The sequence below is a fragment of the Mus caroli genome, unplaced genomic scaffold (assembly GCF_978045245.1).
Source record: "Mus caroli unplaced genomic scaffold, Mus_caroli_1 scaffold_3, whole genome shotgun sequence".
Classification (NCBI taxonomy): Eukaryota; Metazoa; Chordata; class Mammalia; order Rodentia; family Muridae; genus Mus; species Mus caroli.
Window position 1 is genome coordinate 37,475,344 of NW_028227258.1, and position 18,446 is coordinate 37,493,789.

General features: G+C 38.8%; 1 long non-coding RNA gene across 2 annotated transcripts in view; it reads left to right on the forward strand.

Annotated features, from left to right (window-relative positions):
* Nucleotides 1-12,085, forward strand: part of LOC115030592 (uncharacterized) — a 38,254-nt gene extending 26,169 nt beyond the window's left edge. The window contains exons 3-6 of one of the 2 annotated variants that reach the window (XR_015046601.1): nt 1,485-1,666; nt 8,028-8,120; nt 8,963-9,073; nt 11,725-12,085. This is a non-coding gene — a long non-coding RNA (uncharacterized LOC115030592). The remainder of the gene's footprint in view (nt 1-1,484; nt 1,667-8,027; nt 8,121-8,962; nt 9,074-11,724) is intronic. The other variant, XR_003836173.2, reaches the window with a different exon arrangement.
* The last annotated feature ends 6,361 nt before the right edge of the window (nt 12,086-18,446 follow it).

The window sequence follows — 18,446 nt, forward strand, 5'->3', positions numbered from 1 at the left end:
ATAGATAAAGAAAATGTGGTACATTTACACAATGGAGTACTGTGCAGCTATTAAAAACAATGAATTTATGAAATTCTTAAACAAATGGATGGATCTGGAGGATATCATCTTAAGTGATATCACCCAATCACAAAAGAAAACACATAATATGCACTCACAGAAGTTCAGAGTACCCAAGATACAATTTACAAAACACATGAAACTCAAGAAGAAGGAAGACCAAAGTGTGGATACTTCTATCCTTCTTAGAAGAGGGAATAAAATACCCATGGAAGGAGTTACAGAGACAAAGTTTGGAGCAGAGACTGAAGGAATGACCATACAGAGACTGCCCCACCTGGGGACCCATCCCATAAACAAAACCAGACACTATTGTGGGCACCAACAAAAGCTTGCTGACAGGAGCCTGATGTAGCTGTCTCCTGAGAGGCTCTGCCAGTGCCTGACAAATACAGAAGTGGATGTTCACAGCCATCCATTGGATGAAGCATAGGGTCCCCAGTGAAGGAACTAGAGAAAGTACCCAAGGAGCTTAAGGGGTTTGCAGCCCTATAGGAGGAACAACAATATGAACTAACCAGTACCCCCAGAGCTCCCTGGGACTAAACCACAAATCAAAGAAAAACACATGGTAGGACACATGGCTCTAGCTGCATATGGAGCAGAGGATGGCCTAGTCACTCATCAATGGGAGGAAAGGCCCTTGGTCCTGTGAAGGTTATATACCCCAGTGTAGGGGAATGGCAGGGCCAGGAAATGGGAGTGGGTGGGTTGGGGAGCAGGGGGAGAGAGGAGGGGATAGGGGATTTTCAGAGGGGAAACTAGGAAAGGGGATAACATTTGAAATGTAAATAAAGAAAATATCTAATTAAAAAATAAACTCTCTTTATAAACATCAAAAAAGAAAAGAAATGACTTCTATTTTCCATCACTTATTAACCAAAAGTTCAAACGTTATTCCCAAGCATCAGTCGAGAGATTGTGTTACTTGACACTGAACAGCAATGATCGGTGATGTAACATCAGAAAAAGCATGGAGGGACCACCTGCCATATCTGTCCTTCCTCCACCGCCTCTACAAGATGTAATAATGGCGTTTCCATCATTACCATAGTCTCAGTTGTTTGAAAATCATATCGTGAAATACTTCTGATCTATACTTGTAACGTAGGGTTAGCTTACCTAACTCTCTGTTCTCACACTCCTGCAGACTCACCCCAGAAGTTCTCTGTGTTATTTTTGAGGCATGCATCTATTTGAAGCTCTTTATCCTGAAAATAAATGGAAAAACTAAGACTACTAGCATTCCATTCTGTAAAGATTTACACAAACTCCTTACTGAAGAGAGGAGATGAAGATAATTTCTTGGTACATTTAAAGCCTCAGATGAAACAGCCTGTAACAAATGCTCCCTGGACGGTTGGGATGAAGTATTATTATTAAAAGGAAACATTTTTGTAACATTTTATATGTGTGCTTTACAGGAAAAATATGCTGAAAATAGGAAGAAATGATGAGAAGTACGGATTGAAAAGACTTCTTATTGTTGAACTGGCTTTTGCTTCAGCTTTCACCACCTAAGCCTGACTATTGAAGCCCCAACACACATAGGAACTGGAGGGAAATCAGAGCACACTGGAGAAATATTCATTACAGTTTTAAAAACGTATGTTTGTTTTATTTTTTGAGGAATCCGAAATGTTGTGTTTTCTGGACATTCAAATGAAGGAAACAATTCATCAGATGTCTGTGGTGTGAGTTATGAGTAAAATGAAGTCAGAATTGAAGTAGAAAGGACATTTTGAGGCATCTCTTTGGGATATAGCTTTAGTCACTCTTTCATCAGAAACCCTAAGAAGCCATGATGTGTAAAACACTGTGTTTGAGGATGGGTTGTTAGATACGGCTTGGGCTTACATGGATATTATAATATGGTGATTATAGGGACAGACTGGAGAGAGTAGACACCACATATTTGAAGAATCAATAAGACAGGAGTTGTGAGGAAATGCCAGAGGCAAACTGAGTGCAGAGCACTGGCATCTCGTAGCTCTGACAAACAGTGTTTTATAGACCAGTATCTCTCAGTGCCCATCCTGGCAGAATCAGCGCTGTTACCCTATCTAGGTATGTGCACATGCACATGCATGTGAAAGTATGTGCAAGCACATGGAGATCTGTAAACAAACCCCACCTGAATCTGGAATCTGATAACGCTTATTCTATGTCACTAGCTTTTTTAAGGCTTATTTTTAAAATGATTTGTATGTGTAAATTTCTGTGGAGGCATGTTCATGTGAATGCAGAACCTGTCAAGGGCTGAGGTATCAGAGCCCACTGGAACTGGAGGTACAGGTGGTTGTTAGCTGCCCAACACAGGTGCTGGGACTAGAACACAGGTCTTCTGCAAGAGTAGTCAGCACTATTAATCATGGAGCCATTCTCCCGTCCATGATGTTCTTTTTTTTTTTTTTTTTTAAGATTTATTTATTTATTATATGTAAGTACACTGTAGCTGTCTTCAGACACTCCAGAAGAGGGCGCCAGATCTCGTTGCGGATGGTTGTGAGCCACCATGTGGTTGCTGGGATTTGAACTCTGGACCTTCGGAAGAGCAGTCGGGTGCTCTTACCCACTGAGCCATCTCACCAGCCCCATGATGTTCTTACATCTATAACCTCAGCCATTCTTAAATGTTGGAACAATAACTATCCTTTAAAAAATGTGAGTAAACTGATTACTTCCAGACAGGGGTGTGTATGTAGTAATATTTCAGAAATGTCTTACTGAAGTCCTTTGACAAAATCATTCACTTCTCCTTGGTTCAACTTTGAAATGACCATAAAATACTACAAACAGTTTGAAAAATTAACAAGTAATTATATAAAATGCACAGAGTTCAGAGTAAATGTGCAATACCCAGCAACTCTCTCTCTCTCTCTCTTTCTCTCTCTCTCTCTCTCTCTCTCTCTCTCTCTCTCTCTCTCTCTCTCTCTCTCATTTCTCCCTTTCCTTCTGTCTTTCTTCAGTTTTACTATGAGACTGCCCTAGTTAGGGTTTCTGTTGCTATGATAAAACATCATGAGAAAAAGAAAAAGGGAAGGAAAGGGTTTATTCCACCTTTCATCTTCTAGTCCATCATCCAGGGAAGGAACCTGCAGGCAGGGATGAATGCACAGACCGTGAAGGAATGCTGCTTATGGGCTTGCTCACATGGCTTCTTAGCCTGTCTTCCTATAGCATCTAGTGGTCCAGAAGTGCCACTGCCCACACCTGCCCACACTGCACACATTGCCCACACTGCAAACACTGCACACACTGCAAACACTGCACACACTGCACACACTGTCCACACTACACACATTGCCCACTGAACACACTGAACACACTGTCTACACTACACACATTGCCCACTGAACACATTGTACAGACTGTCCTCACTACACACACTACACACACTACACACACTGTACACATTGCACACACTGTCCACACTACACACATTGCCCACTGCACACACTGCACACTGCATACAGCACACCCACTACCCACTGCACACACTGCACACATTGACTACCCTGCACACACTGCCCACATTGCCCACACTGCCCACCACCACCCTGACAAATCAGTTGTTAACCAAGAAAATGCATCAAGGCATGCCCACAGACCAATATGGTAGGGGCATTTTCTCGGGAAACCTAAGGTTTCCTCTTCCAAAATGACTCTAGCCTGTGTCAAATTGGCACAAAACTACCCAGCACAAAGACTTTTTTCTTTCCTTTCTTTTTTTGCCAAGGAAGATGGAAGAAACAAACGGATAAGATAGTTTCACACTCAGGCATGAAATAAGAGAGACCATAGACATCCAAGACCTTCAGCAACTTGTTCATGGGAATGTCTAGGAGAAAACTACAAAACACTGTGAATATCTTTTATGTGAAAATAAATATTTCATATATTTCATATAATAATTGTAATAGTATTAATTGCAGTGTTAGTGGCACTTTCAAACCCTGGGATGCTTGTTATATTGATAGGTGATGTACTTAGTCTAGCTTATATAATCACTTTTTTGAATCCTTTTAAAAATATAAAATTATGTGGTCCATAATATATCATCTGAAATTCTAAAATAAAAATTATAAAAATGAGCATTTTGCAACAGTTGTTCTAATGGTCTGATGGTCTAATGGTCTAAAACCTGATCTGATCTGATGTAGAGTTAATTTGGGTCTCTACCTCACTTGGGTGACTATTCATGCATTTTGAAGTACAAATCTATAACATTTTAAAGTTAAGTTTGTTTTATAACATGTTCATACATGTACACATTCATGTTTAATTGATGATTAGTTCATTAGTTAATTCATTAATAATGATTAATCTTGATCACCACCCTCTCTTGGCACCTTCCAACCCTCTCAACTCCTCCTCTGCCCTATAGGTATCTTCTTTTTATTTGTTGGTTTGTTATTTCGTTTTGAGACTCAATGAGTTTAGTAAAGATCATCAATATGACCATGAGCTTGGAAATCACCCACGGCACTTGATAGGCTACCAGTGGCTACTTTACAGAAGGCAGTGACTTCCCAATTCCCAGAATCTATTAGTGAAAAATAATGGCCTCTCAGTGGTCCAACCATGGGGCTATCCATGGTTGGCTTTTGACAGGCCCATTGTTGTGCAGGCAAAGTTGCATTGAATTAACCATTGGAATGGCTTTATCATACCCAGAAAATAGCTAGCTTTCCAGAGTCCTTTTCTTTTTTTCCTGTATCTCAGCCCTTTCAGTCTTTTGCTTCCTCTTCTTTGGTTTTCTCTGGGCCTTAGAGGGTTTAAGTCTTGTTTATGTCTTCTTAACCCTTGGCACCTTGAGGGCTCCGGCACATGACTGCAAAGAGAAGCTTCACTGGTTAACTCAAGAGTAGCATTTGTCTGTGGATATAAACAATTAGAAGGTAGTTTGATGCTATGTCAGTTTTGCTAAATATTAATAAATTCCTTCCTACAGTCTATTACTTCCCCAGGCATGGAGTTGTTTGCTTGTTTGTTTGTTTGTTACTGCAATTTACAGCTCCAGAAACAGATTGCCTCCTATGGAGCAGGCCTCAAGTCTAATCAGAAAGTTGTTGGTTACTTCCATGGCAATCATGCCACTATTCTTTAATTGGGCACTTCTTGCCTGCCAGGTTGGCATTCTAGGAGAAAGTTTCCATTTCAGCTCCAGCTTGGTTTTTCTGTATCCTATAATCAAGGTATATAGTCTCTTCAGCAACAAGGTCTTATCATCTAGTTGTGGTAGGCAACCAACAGAAGTGGCAAAAGCCTATGTTTCTTTTGGTGGTCCCCAGCCAACAACACAAATGACGGTATCTAATATCTGGTCGTGGGATTTTTTTTTGTTTCTAAGAACAGTCTTATAAAAATCTTCAAATTATTAGCCATTGGAAAAAATGCAAATTAAAAAAGCTTAGAAATTCTATCTTACTCCAATAAGAATGGCTATAAAGAATATATACATATATATGCATGCACATACATGTGCATGTATTACCAAGTTATATTCTTAAAATTGAGCTGAATAACACTAGGTTTCTATGTGATTTTTTATATATATATCCTTTAACTTGGTTCACCCTACTACCCCTTTTCCATCCTTTCTTCCCTCACAATCTTCCTGCTTCAACCTTCCCAAACTCTTGATATTTACCCTTTCCATTTGCATATTTCTATTTCTCATTTCACATGTGAGGCAGGGCATGTGCCATTTTTCTCTCTAGCTTCTACTTTGTTAGGTATACTTTTTCTAACTCCATGAATTTAACTGGAAATTTTACAATATCTGGTTTTTTTTAACCACTGAATAAAATTCCTTCAATATGCATCAAGTTTTCATAGTCAAATTCATCAGTTGATTAGTCACCAAGACTGATTCCATTTCCTAGCTATTATGCATAGAATGACAATGAACATGGATGAAAAAATGTCTCGATAGCACAGTGTAAGGTTTTTGGTTTTGGGGGTTTTTTTGATTTTTGTTTTGTTTTGTTTTGTTTTTAGTATATGGCCAGGAACAGTTGGGTGGTGTGGTGGTTCTACTGCTATCTTTTTGAGAAACCTACATATTGATTTCCATAATAGCTGTACCAGTTTGCACTTCCACCAATAGGGATGAGGATTCTTCTTTGACTACTTGATAGCCATTCTTACTGCAGTGAGAGAGAATTTCAATGTGTTTTTAATTTGCATTTCACCAGTGGCAAATAGTGTTGAACAATCTTTCCAAATGTTTGTTAGATATTTTAAAACTTTTTTTTGAGTACTCTGTTCAGCTCTGTAGCTTGCTTTGGGGTAGGAGTTGTGTGCTTTCTTGATGCTTTGCTTTTGAGTCTTTGTATGTTCTAGATATTAATCCTCTCAGAGATGTATAGTAGACAAAGATATTCTCCCATTTTGCAGGCTGTCTCTTCACTCTACTGACTTTATACTTTTGGTAAGTCCTATTCAGAAAGTCTTTGTGCCTAGATGCTTCAGTGTGCAGTCTGCTTTTTTTTTTTTTTTTGATAGCAGTTCTAGAGTTTCAAGTTTTAAACAAGACTTTAAATCTATTAGAGTTGACTTTTGTGCAGAAATAAGAGCTAAGTTGTGTTTCATTTTTCTACATATGAACTCTCAGGTTTGAGAAGTATTTTATTGAGAATTTCTTTTGCTTGCTTGCTTTCTTTCTTTCTTTCTTCTTCTTCTTCTTCTTCTTCTTCTTCTTCTTCTTCTTCTTCTTCTTCTTCTTCTTCTTCTTCTTCTTCGTCTCCTCCTCCTTCACCTCCTCTTCTTCCTCCTCCTTCTTCCTCTTCCTCCTCCTTCACCTCCTCTTCTTCCTCCTCCTTCTTCCTCTTCCTCCTCCTCCTCTTCTCCTTCTCCTTCTCCTTCTTCTTCTTCTGTGCCCATAATTCAAGGATTAGGTCATTCCATGATGTACCAAATTCCTCTACTGTGTCTTCCAATCCTGACTGTCCATTTTTGACATGATCTATTCTGTTAGTGAGGTTCACACTGAGGTTTTTAATTGCCTTCTTGAGTTTTCCCTTTCCAGCATCATTACAATTTGCACTTTCTTAAAACATTCAAACCCCATTTTCATGCCTAGGATTGACTTTCCCTCATCTCTTTGTATTCTTTGAGTTGTTTAACCATAATTATAATTATTCTTCTGAGTTATTAGTCTGTTGAGTTCTTCCATGTAATTTTCGGGGTTGTTGGTCATTACTACAGTATTTGTAATTTTAGAAGTGATGTGTTATTTTGATTTCTCTTATTGTTTTTATTCTGCATGGTGATTTGTGTACCTGGAGTTAGTTTGTTGGTTGAGTTTTTCTTTCTTGGTTGTTCAAGTCACCTTTCTTTTTCCAGCAGAGGTATTTAAAACGTTTGGGATAAGACTAGGTCAAAACAAGGTTGGGATCTTGATTTTTCTCTGTCTGGTGTTTGGGGTTAAATCCTCCACCACAACTCTGATGTTTTTCTCTGGTGTCTTCAGTGATTTGGTCAAAAAGATCTGAACAAATTTTATTGATAATATGGACTACTCCTAGGTCTCAAGCCTAAATATGGGCAACTGCAGTAATTCTGTCAGGTAGCAGGCAGGGATATGGGTCACTGTGTTGCCCATAATGACTGGAGAATCCATGGTTCTATGTGGTGGGAATATTAGCTAGAAGGTCCTTAGTATCAGGGGGCTTGGATCAGGCAAATCTAATAGGGAAAGAGACAGGCCAAAAAGAAGTGACAGTCCTTGTCAAACAGCTGTAAGATTTTTTTTTTTTTTTTACCCAATTGGAAAGGAACTGAAATAGGAAGAGGCAAGAGCTTCCTGAGACTCCTTACCATGTGTTGTCTGGAGATATTTTGTACATGGAATATCTCCCCTACCCCCAAGTCTTCCACTCTGTACTAAAGGAAAATAATTATTCATTTTATTTAACATTAGTTTACTGAAGTTGACATTTTTTTCTTATTGTCCTATATAGGATGAAGAGATATTTAATCTCTCTCCTCAGGAAGAATATTTCAAAAGAACTCCCTGTTTATTGTGGCACTATTAGGGAAAAAAGTCAGAAAAGGTAAAACCAACCTAAGAGGCTATCAACTGATGAAAGAATAAAGAAAATAGATTGTGTGTATGTGTGTGTGTGTGTGTAATAAAATATTATCATAAAATAATGAAATCCTATCACTTGTAAAAACATGTATGAATCTAGATGACATTACATTAAGTGAAATAAGCCAGGCACAGAAAGAGAAGTCTTAAGGCTTGGTTCCTATGTGGAATCAAACAGGTACGTCTTGTAGAAGTTGTAAGTGGTTAGGTCTGTGGAGAGTACGGGGGAGGGAGAGAGAAAACTGACCACTGAGTAATGAGTTATAACTACAGGAGTAAAACATCAGAACACACAGCGAGGATACAGTAAAAACACACTCCTGAAAGAGGAAGTTGAAAACTGATCCTGTAAAAGACAAAGGAAGAAAGAGAGAGAGAAAGAAGGAAGGAAGGAAGGAGGAAGGAAGGAAGGAAGGAAGGAAGGAAGGAAGGAAGGAAGGAAGGAAGGAAGGAAGGAAGGAAAGAAAGAAAGAAAGAAAGAAAGAAAGAAAGAAAGAAAGAAAGAAAGAAAGAAAGAAAGAAAGAAAGAAAGAAAGAAAGAAAGAAAGAAAGAAAGGCAAGAGGGAGAAAGGGAAGGAAGGAAGGAAGGGAGGGAGGAAGGGAGGGAGGGAGGGAGGGAGGAAGGAAGGAAGGAAGGAAGGAAGGAAGGAAGGAAGGAAGGAAGGAAGGAAGGAAGGAAGAAGAAAAGTTGACTGTACACTTGCACTGGAGGTAACTTAAGGTGAGATGGAACTCTGGCTTCTTTTTTTTCCCCCTCTGACTTCTCATCTCAGTCTTTTTTTTTTTATTTCTTTCTTTCTGTAGTTTGGCTGGGATCACAGAGGTAAGTTATCCCCTGAGATTCCTTGAATTCCAAAAGGAGCAAAACCTCTCAAGAATTGATCTCCTCCAAGATGAGAACAACTTTTCATTAAGGTGAGGATGTCCCTAGAGTAGAAGTAATCATATTATAGAAAACTGGGCTCCTGGTTGATTACAATGATGAACAGATTTACTACTTAAAAGATGACTTTAATAATCACTTTGAAAGCTGGGATAGAGACAATGATGATTCAGTGTTGGATGGAACCAAACTTTGACCACGACTGCCAAATTACGCACACCTCTTTGAATATAAACCTCATGTCAGTACCCTGGATGTAGATTAAAGGTCACTGGACCACTTTATTTGTTTGTCTTTCTAATGTGGCCACACTGAAAAACATCTCTGTTTTTCTACTTTTTGCCACTGCTTATCTCTTTAATTGACTTATCAGGATGGGAGGCCAAGGAGACGAATCTGCTGGAACCACTGGAGTCTAGGCTATATGCTAAAATCCTTGATGACACTGTGTGTTTGAGGAGATAAAAATGTTAATATTGATTTGAATATTAGTGTACATGTATACATCACCTCATCCTCTAGAAATACGTAAAGTATTAATTTAAAGGAACAAAATAAAACATAAAAGCTTTTCAAAAAAATTTTGTTGTATTTCCTTTAGGCAGAGATACATGATGGTGTTTACTGCTAATAATTCTTTTCATTCTATTTAGAAACCATCAGTATCTATACTACCATTGTAATGTACTTAATTAGTTAAGTTCCTTTGTGTTCCTATTTATTTATGTTTAATTGCAACATATCCAGATTGCAATTTTTCACAGATTCTCACACATGTATTGTAGGCTTAGATTTTTTTTAAAGCCTACTTTCATTTAGAGTTCTTTAACACTTTCAACCTCCATTCTAGCCCACCCGCTGAAGGCACAGAAGAAAGATAGTTAATAGGACAGAGAGGATTGTGGACCTGTTTAGAAGTAGTTCTCTGAGGTGATTTCAATCTTTGTTGTCAGGATATCAGCAGTCCAAACCAATAGCAAACACCAAACACGAATCAGTAGCAGTGTCTTGATCCAGCAGAAATCAAGTGGCTCCATGGAATCAACATGAGTCAATAGAAGCAGCAAGAAGCAGCCGGAATCCCTCGAGAAGGTCTTTGGTGATTTTTGAAGGCCAGCAGCAATGCAAAAGCATCCTTTCACTCTGTGTGGTTCTACTTATACTCTCTCTAAACATCGCACGCTCTATCAAGCAAAACATCAGATACCATCTCACGTGTCTGCTTCGGCAAAACATACTCCCATGTGTCTGTTTTAGCAAAACATCCTTTCACAAGGCAGCTTCCAGAAAAACATCATGTGACTCAACTAATTAAAAAAAAAAACAGAAAATTCCACTTTAATGTATATTGGGGCATTCATTCTTAAGTACTTTGTCCTTTCCTGTTCAAATAACAGTTTTTTGAAACATTCTGCCATCTGTAAGCAGATTCTCAGAAGTTGAAATGTTTAAATCTGTCCTTAGAACATAAGAAAACATCAACAAATAGCTCTGCTGTAATTTTAGCATCAAAATACTTCAAACTATTTGTTGTGAAATTCCACAAAGAGCCCATCCATCCTAAATTACTCACTCTAAAAGCATAAGCTAACAGAAAGGCCAGACAAACCATCTCTGAAACACACCCAGTCCCAATATGTATTAGCAAGTATCAGTTTCTACTCTAGACTCTTAAACCACACCAGAGAAATGTACTTGGGAGGCTTTCTGTTACACTTAGAAAATTCAGAATAGCTTTCCAGAGTTATAGTTGGAGTACATTTTGTTTTATTACTTTGGGGAATAATTGAGAAAAGGAAATAGGAATTTTCTGACCTTTTCTACTATCAGCCAGCTCCCAAGAACATTGGGTTTTCTTGTCAAGTTTTCTGTTCTTTCTTTCACTGGTACACACTGAAGGTGGACTAGAGTGTAGAAGGGTCAAAATAGACAAACGGCTCTTGTTACTTTGATAACCAATGATTTTCTCCTTCCTCAAACTTTCCCCCTGTCTGCAAGCTGATACAAAGCTATGACACACAGGACCAGTGATCATTACAAATTGTTTCTTCATATCTTGGACCCTTAGAATATTAACTTTGTTCAATTTTAGATTCTTACCCTTAAAATAAACTGTATTAGCTCTTGTAGTCTTCAAATCAAAGTGTATGTCTTGGAGTTTTCATAAAGTTTCATGCATTTTTTCAAATCAATTCCCAGTAGTTTTGGATACCGTTGTGAGCATAAGTCTCCAGGTTTGTCTTGAGAAATTGGAAATTTTCACTCAGCCCACATTGCCACAGCCATTAATCAGTTTCAAAGAGAATCAGCCAGTCCTATTGGTAGAATATATGCTGTCCATGTTGTTACAGTGTCTTCTATTCCTTAACTCCTCCAAGTGCAAAGACATGTGGGTTGCCAGTGACAAGGGTAAAAAGTGAAAATTCATCGACTATAGATGTGTGAACAAAGAGAGTCAAAGACATAGCAAACATGAGAGGAATGCAAAGCCAGTAAGGTCTTTAAAAGGCATATTGTAGACTAAGCTGACCAAAGAACAACACAGGGTTAGGAATGCAGATTTTACTTGCCAGCAATTATATTACTTGGAACTGGTCTTTTGTGAGAGAGATGGCTGCATTCTGGATGAAGGCTTCAGATTCCATCAGCCTGAATCACATAATGAATACTTCTCTCCTAACAGGTACCGGGACTGAATTCCCCAACTTCTTCAAGCCTGTCTCCAACTGCGACCTGTTCCTTAAGCTCTCGATCATGTTCCTGCTGTTTCATACCCACAGACTGTCTTATCACAGACTCTCCCAGGGAAATGTAATTTCAGAAATTAATTGTATACTGAACCCCCTGGGAAACGATGAGGCACCTTTTAGGTCACTTGTTAAATGCCAATCCCTGTTGTTGTACCCAGTTTGCATGACTGTTGGATAAAAATCCACCACGTCTCCCTTCTCCTGACTTTCCAACAGAACATCAGTTTTTGCTTGGATGATTTAACCTCTTCCAGAGGGCCATGTGTTTTCTTAATAAAATCATGGTAATCTCATTCTTCCTGCCAACAGTATGTGTAATGTATTTCTGATTAAGGAGTCATGGAAGGGAATCTACTGGGACCCTTGGGGAGGGGTTTTCATAATTATAGACACAGAAAAAGAGGTGACTTTATACTGTGTTAGTTCAATTGTGATATAGGACAAACACCTACCCTGAAGAATGCATTGTTGAAAAGTAAAATGTCTGTCATTCTCCCATGATGCTGCTAAAAGAACTGAACTAAAAAGCACACAACACACACGCAAACACACACACACTCATACCCACATGCTTGCAAACATATGGCTAATGTAGATACAGAACCATCTAGGATTCACAAATGAAAGCATATGTCTTTCCAAATCTGGCTTATTTCACTTAATATGATGGTCTCCAGTTGCACTCATTTTCCAGCAAATGGCATAATTTAATTCCTTATGGCTGAATAAAGCTCCATTGTGCATATATATTGCATTTTCTTCATTTATATTTTAGTAGACATCTAGATTTTTGCATACTTTCAATAGGACTTCAATAAACATGGATATGTTTCTTTATAATTCTTTGGATATCTATCCAAAAATAGCATATCTGTATCTCATGGCAGTTCTATTTCTAGTTTCTGGAATGATTTTCATAGTGGCTGGAGAAATTTACAGGCTCATCATGAGAACTCAAATTCTATTCCCCCCCATATAATTGTCAGCATTTGTTGTTTCTTTTCTTATAAGAGCCATTCTGATTTGAATGAGTTGGAATTTGAATGTAGGTTTAGTCTGCATTTCTCTGCTGGCTAAGGATGTTAAAATTTTTTCATCTGTTTATTCACTATCTGCACTTCATATCCTGAGAAGTGTCTGTTCATTTCATCATCCCATTTATTGCTTCAGTTGCTAGGCTTCTTGGTATTTAGTTGTGTGGGTTCTTTATATAGTAGATATCAATCCTTTTTCTGATACACAGCTATGAAAATTTTCCTCCCATCTGCATATTGTCTTTTGATCTAATTATTATGTCATTTGTTGCATAGAAACTCAGGAATGGAAGCAAGTAATAACTCCAGCCAGCTTTGACAGCTAGGAATTACAACAATGACCAGCATGGCACAGTAGTCCTAAGGGTACAATGGTGGTAGCCAGCTGCTGTCTGATTGGATGTAAGGTCAGCCCACTGAACAGAAGAGAGACCCAGCAAGCCAGGTGGCCTGGTGAAGTCTTGCGACTTAGAGAAAAGCTACCCTCACTTTCCTCAGCCAGCTTAATTCCCAACCACAATCTAAATATTTACCTTATGACCACAGGTAAGTGCAGCTCTCGCCCTTTGTGAAGGAAGCCTCTCTTTGCAGCAGTCAGTGACCATTACAGAAAACCACAAGTGGTCAGCATGCGGAGAACAAGTGGCCGTGCTAACCGTAACACAAACATGTTATCCAACTGTGAGTAAGGGCTTCCCAAGGAAAAGTGCCTTCTATTAATGGAAATTTTTAACACAGCATAAAATCTTTTCTCTTTACTTTAAGTAGGCAATAATAAATTTTCCTATGCTGTAGATTTGTCCAAATAAAAAAAGAGATAAGAGCAAGAGATTGCTCTCAGAATTTACCTATAGCTCTGATATACCCTCTAAAATTTAGGGGAAAAAAATCTTAGTTTAATTTTTTAAACTAAGTTAAACTCAAAATTTAATTTAATTTAATTAAATTTTAATTTTAGTATCTCCTTTAGACTCACAAATAGTTTTCAGAGCTATTTGTTTTTGTAAATTACTAATTTTATCATTTTTCTTTTTTAAGATTATTTTATTTTTCCATTACAGCAGGCTACACAATTTTGACTTAATAAAAAAAAAATTATTGCTGAAGGCTTTTTAGTTAATAAGCCACTTTGGAGATCGTCGTGTTCCCTGTTGAGGGAAGAAATGCCAAGTTAACTTCAGCTGGATTTTCACTTTTGCTTTTCAGCTTGTATTGAAACATAACAAACATTAACAAACTAAAGAAACAAACAAAAATACCCAAATACCTTTTCCCCAAACCTTCTGCTTGGATAACATAGGGAGGGATGTCCTTGACATGAGGGGAGGAGGGAGAGCAGAGGCAAACTTAAGGAACCAAAATGCCTTCAGGGGTCTCTAAGCAAACAAAACCAAACAGAATACTAGAAAATAGAATATTTCCATAGCCAACAAACAAAATAGATACCTAAAACAAAAAGGAACAAAAAGAAACAAAAGAACATGTACCAAAGAAAATCCATAAACAGACAGCTCCGAATAAACCAGTGGACCCTTAGCTTGCCAAATCCTCCTGAGGAGATGACATCAGGTGGCTAGCCAACTCCTGTGGATCCACGCTGGCCTCTTGTTTCTATCCAGGTTATTACTATGGTGAAAGGGGATCTTTCTCAGTGCTGCACTTTGGGCTCTTCATTGTTGACACAAAAGACACAATTCTCATCTCAAAGGGGATAAGAGGTCATTTATTCTGAGTGGCCATGGCACAAGAACACAGATTTAGCTTTTGCCCAGATTCATGTTCCAAAGTGGAAGAAGTTTCATGAAACTTTTATGATAACAGAACAAAGAAAATCATAAATCAAGACACTTTTCAAATATACTGGCAGAAACATTATGTAGACAGGTTAAAGCAAAGTGGCTCTGCTATAGGCCTCAGACTCTGTGTGATGACACCCTTAGCCCATTGATTGGTGGGGTCAAGTGTCTGCACTCCAAAAGATTTACCTTGGTGGTCACAAAGATGTCCATACACAGAGGAAGGAAATAAATGGCTCTTAAGAGGGCTAAAGATACCCCAAGATGGCTGGGTTCTGGACTTGGAACTGTCCACAGTCATGGAAGTCCTAATTAGTCAGCCAAACTTTCAGGAGTTCAAAGGAAAGTGCAGCTGCTTCCCAAGAACTTTCATCCACAGAAAAAACTGGGAATCAGTCACAACTAGGAGGCAGTTGCTTATTACATTTTCTCAAACTATAGTAACATAGAGTATGAATTATTAATTGTCACATAGAGTCTGTATGGGAAAATTGTTTCTTTTGGACTTGTGGACGTCAACTATTTCCTATAATCACATATCTTCCAGTTGATAGCAATGCTTTACTGCTAATCACCTCCTGACCTATGTCTTTTGCTACATGCTTCAGTAATAATTTGTGGTGTCAGATATAAAAATGAGGCCATTTGATTAAAGTATGTTTAATATATATAATGCTAAGGTTCATCAGAGATGAGTTGACATGTGTTTTGGTTTCTTTATCTACTAACATCAAAGTATCTTGTGCTCATTTCATCTTCTTGTTAGGTTAGATTAGAGGCTCACACATTTTTTTTAAGTCATGGTGTTATAAAAAGGATAGAAATTATCCTTCCCCTCCCCTTTCCTTTTTCTTTTTTTCCTCTCCTCTCCTCCCCTCCCCTCCCCTCCCCTCCCCTCCCCTAAGGAAAATATACAAACAATAAAAATTAGTTCACTTTTTCTGGTTTTCCTTGTGTATAAAAAGGAAGCCTAATTGGATCTTAGAAACCATAGGGCAAGAATCCATGACCCCCTCTCATTCTTATGTCTTTTATGCCTCCCAAGACAGCACTACAGGAATGACACTACCACCATTGATTTCTAGCTAAAGATAGACCCTCTCCCCCACTGGCCAGATTATCTACAGATTTTGTGAGATGAAGCAACTTATGCCTTCTCCTTTCACTAGCTGGAAACTTATCAGGGTTGGGTCTCGTCCTGAGGGGACACTTCCCACTGTTCCAGTACTCAGAAGAAGGCTCCTCCTTAATGGTGGTAATCCCTTTAACAGCCTCTCTTTCAGCATCCTTTCCTGTAACTTTAGGCTTCCTAAGACTTGTTTTCTCTACAAACTATATACTTTGTGATTCTTTCTGCCCCACACAGTCTTTTAGTTGTAGACATAAATAAAAGCTATCAAATAAGGACTGTAATATTAGAGTGTAAGCCAAACTAACCCTTTCCTACTTGAGTTTAAAGTGTTCTGTAACAGCATTAGATTAAAACTTCCCCCTTTTTAAAAAAAATCTATTTATTTATTATATGTAAGTACACTGTAGCTGTCTGTCTTCAGACACCCCATAAGAGGGCCTTAGATCTCATTATGGATGGTTGTGAGTCACCATGTGGCTGTGGGATTTGAACTCGGGACCTTCAGAAGAGCAGTCAGTGTTCTTACCCACTGAGCCATCTCACTAGCCTGCTGTAACAGCAATAGAAAATAAACTAAGACAGATTGGTATCATGAGTGGGGATTTGCTGTGACATAGCTCAGTTGCAGTGGAGACCATTACCAAGGACAGTATAGAGTGGAACCAGCCTGAGCCTACAAGATTCTGTGCCTGTCTCTGGGTTCCTGCTTGGGTTCCTACCCTGACTTCCCTTAATGATAGGCTATGATGTGAAAGTGTAAGTCAACTAAACCCTTTCTTCCCCAAGTTGCTTTTGTCAAGTGTTCTATCACAGCCACAGGCAGTGGCCTAAGACATTTTACTTCCTTTATGGCCTTGTGCATTACTCTCCTGACTGTCTTCCAGGATCCCATTAAAATGGCCTGTTGATCTCAGCTTAGAGCATTCAATTGCCCCTCTAGTCCAAAATTCCAAAGTCTTCTACATTACTCTAAAAAATAACACAAACAAGTTCTTCACATGGGCTCAGTGCCAACTTTTGTGTTAGATGGTTTTTGTTGTTGTGATAAATTATCATGACCAGAAACAACTTATAAAATAAAAGTACCAACAACCAGGGACCAAGTGTTCAAATACATGAGACTATAGGGGGACACTTTTTATTCTAACTACTAACAGTATCCCTGGGGTACGTTCACTTAGTGCTCCTTAGGTATATGCCTACAAGCAGTGCATTTGGTCATATCATAGTTATAATTTTAGTTTGTTGAGCAACTACCACACTGATTTCCAAAGGAGCTTCACCAGTTCACAGTCCCTGTAACAGTGTAAAGATTCCTACTTCCTTACATCCTTGCCAGCATTTGTTGTGGTGGTGTTGTTGCTGCTGTTATGGTTTTATGAGAGCTATTCTGGCTGGGGTGAGATATCAGAATCTCTGAGTAGTTTTCATTAGAATGATTAAAGATGTTAGAAAAATTCTTTTCATGTTTTTTCACCATTTTCTCATCCACTTTTGAGAATTTTCTATTCATTTCACTAATGATTTGCCTGACTGTTTTCTTGCTTTCTTTGCATTTATGCTTTTATCTCTTTATACATTCTAAATATTAATTTTTGTGTGATGCACAGTCAACAAATATTTCCCCTCATCCTGTAGACTGTAGAGATAACCCCTTGTGTACTGTTTGGAAACATCACATATCATAGGCTGATGGTCTATGAGCTGAGGCTGGAATCGGAAGGTGGGAGTTCTGATAGGGAGGGAGGAATTCTGGGATAGAGTCAGGCGCAGGAAGACATTCACCCTGAACTCTGAGGAGATTGGCCTATGAGCGCCACACTTGTGCTGTGGCAAGTGCACACCTGCACTCATACATGTGAATGAGCACAGACATGCATACAAGCACATGTGTGTGCGCACACACACTTTTTAGTAAAAGCCCTGATGAATTTCATAGGAAATAAAGCTATTAAAAACAGGATGTGCCATGTTTACAAACAGGCTGACATACACAAAGGACTTTGTATCAAAGTTAAAGATATTTGTAGGATGTTAAAGTCATAGTCAGCACCATGCTTCTCTGTTTTAATTTTAAAGAAAGAAAAGGTAGTAATTTAGAATAAGAGCCAATTAGCTGGTGGCTGGAGAAGATTCAATGTCCACACGGACTTCTGATAGAGCTGGATATTGGGAGGAAAGCTGGAGGTATTTGGGGTCCATTCTTGACAGTTTAAAATGAAGAAAGATAAATTCTGATTAAGGTTAACAGTATCTTTCTATAAGTTCAATGAAAAGGTATGCAGAGACCAGGCTGCGCAGGAGAGCCTGCAAACTACAGAAGCAACATAGCTTCTGGGACAGGCCCCGTTTCAGGCCTTCATCTTCAGCCAGGAAGCAGATCTAAGCTCCAGACATCTGAACTCCTTCCCTGTCAGAGGAGAGGTGGCCTGCAGAGAGTACTCTGACCACTGAGACTCAGGAGAGAGTTGGACTCCCAGGAGCGCTGACAGAGGCTAACAGAAACACAGGAGAAACAAACTCCAGCCAGAGACAGCTAGAACAACTAATACCAGAGATTACCAGATGACGAAAGGCAAACGTAAGAATCTTACTAACAGAAACCAAGACCACTCAGCATATCAGAACCCAGTACACCCACCACAGTGAGAACTAAATGCCACAACCCACCAGAAAAGCAAGAATTGGATTTA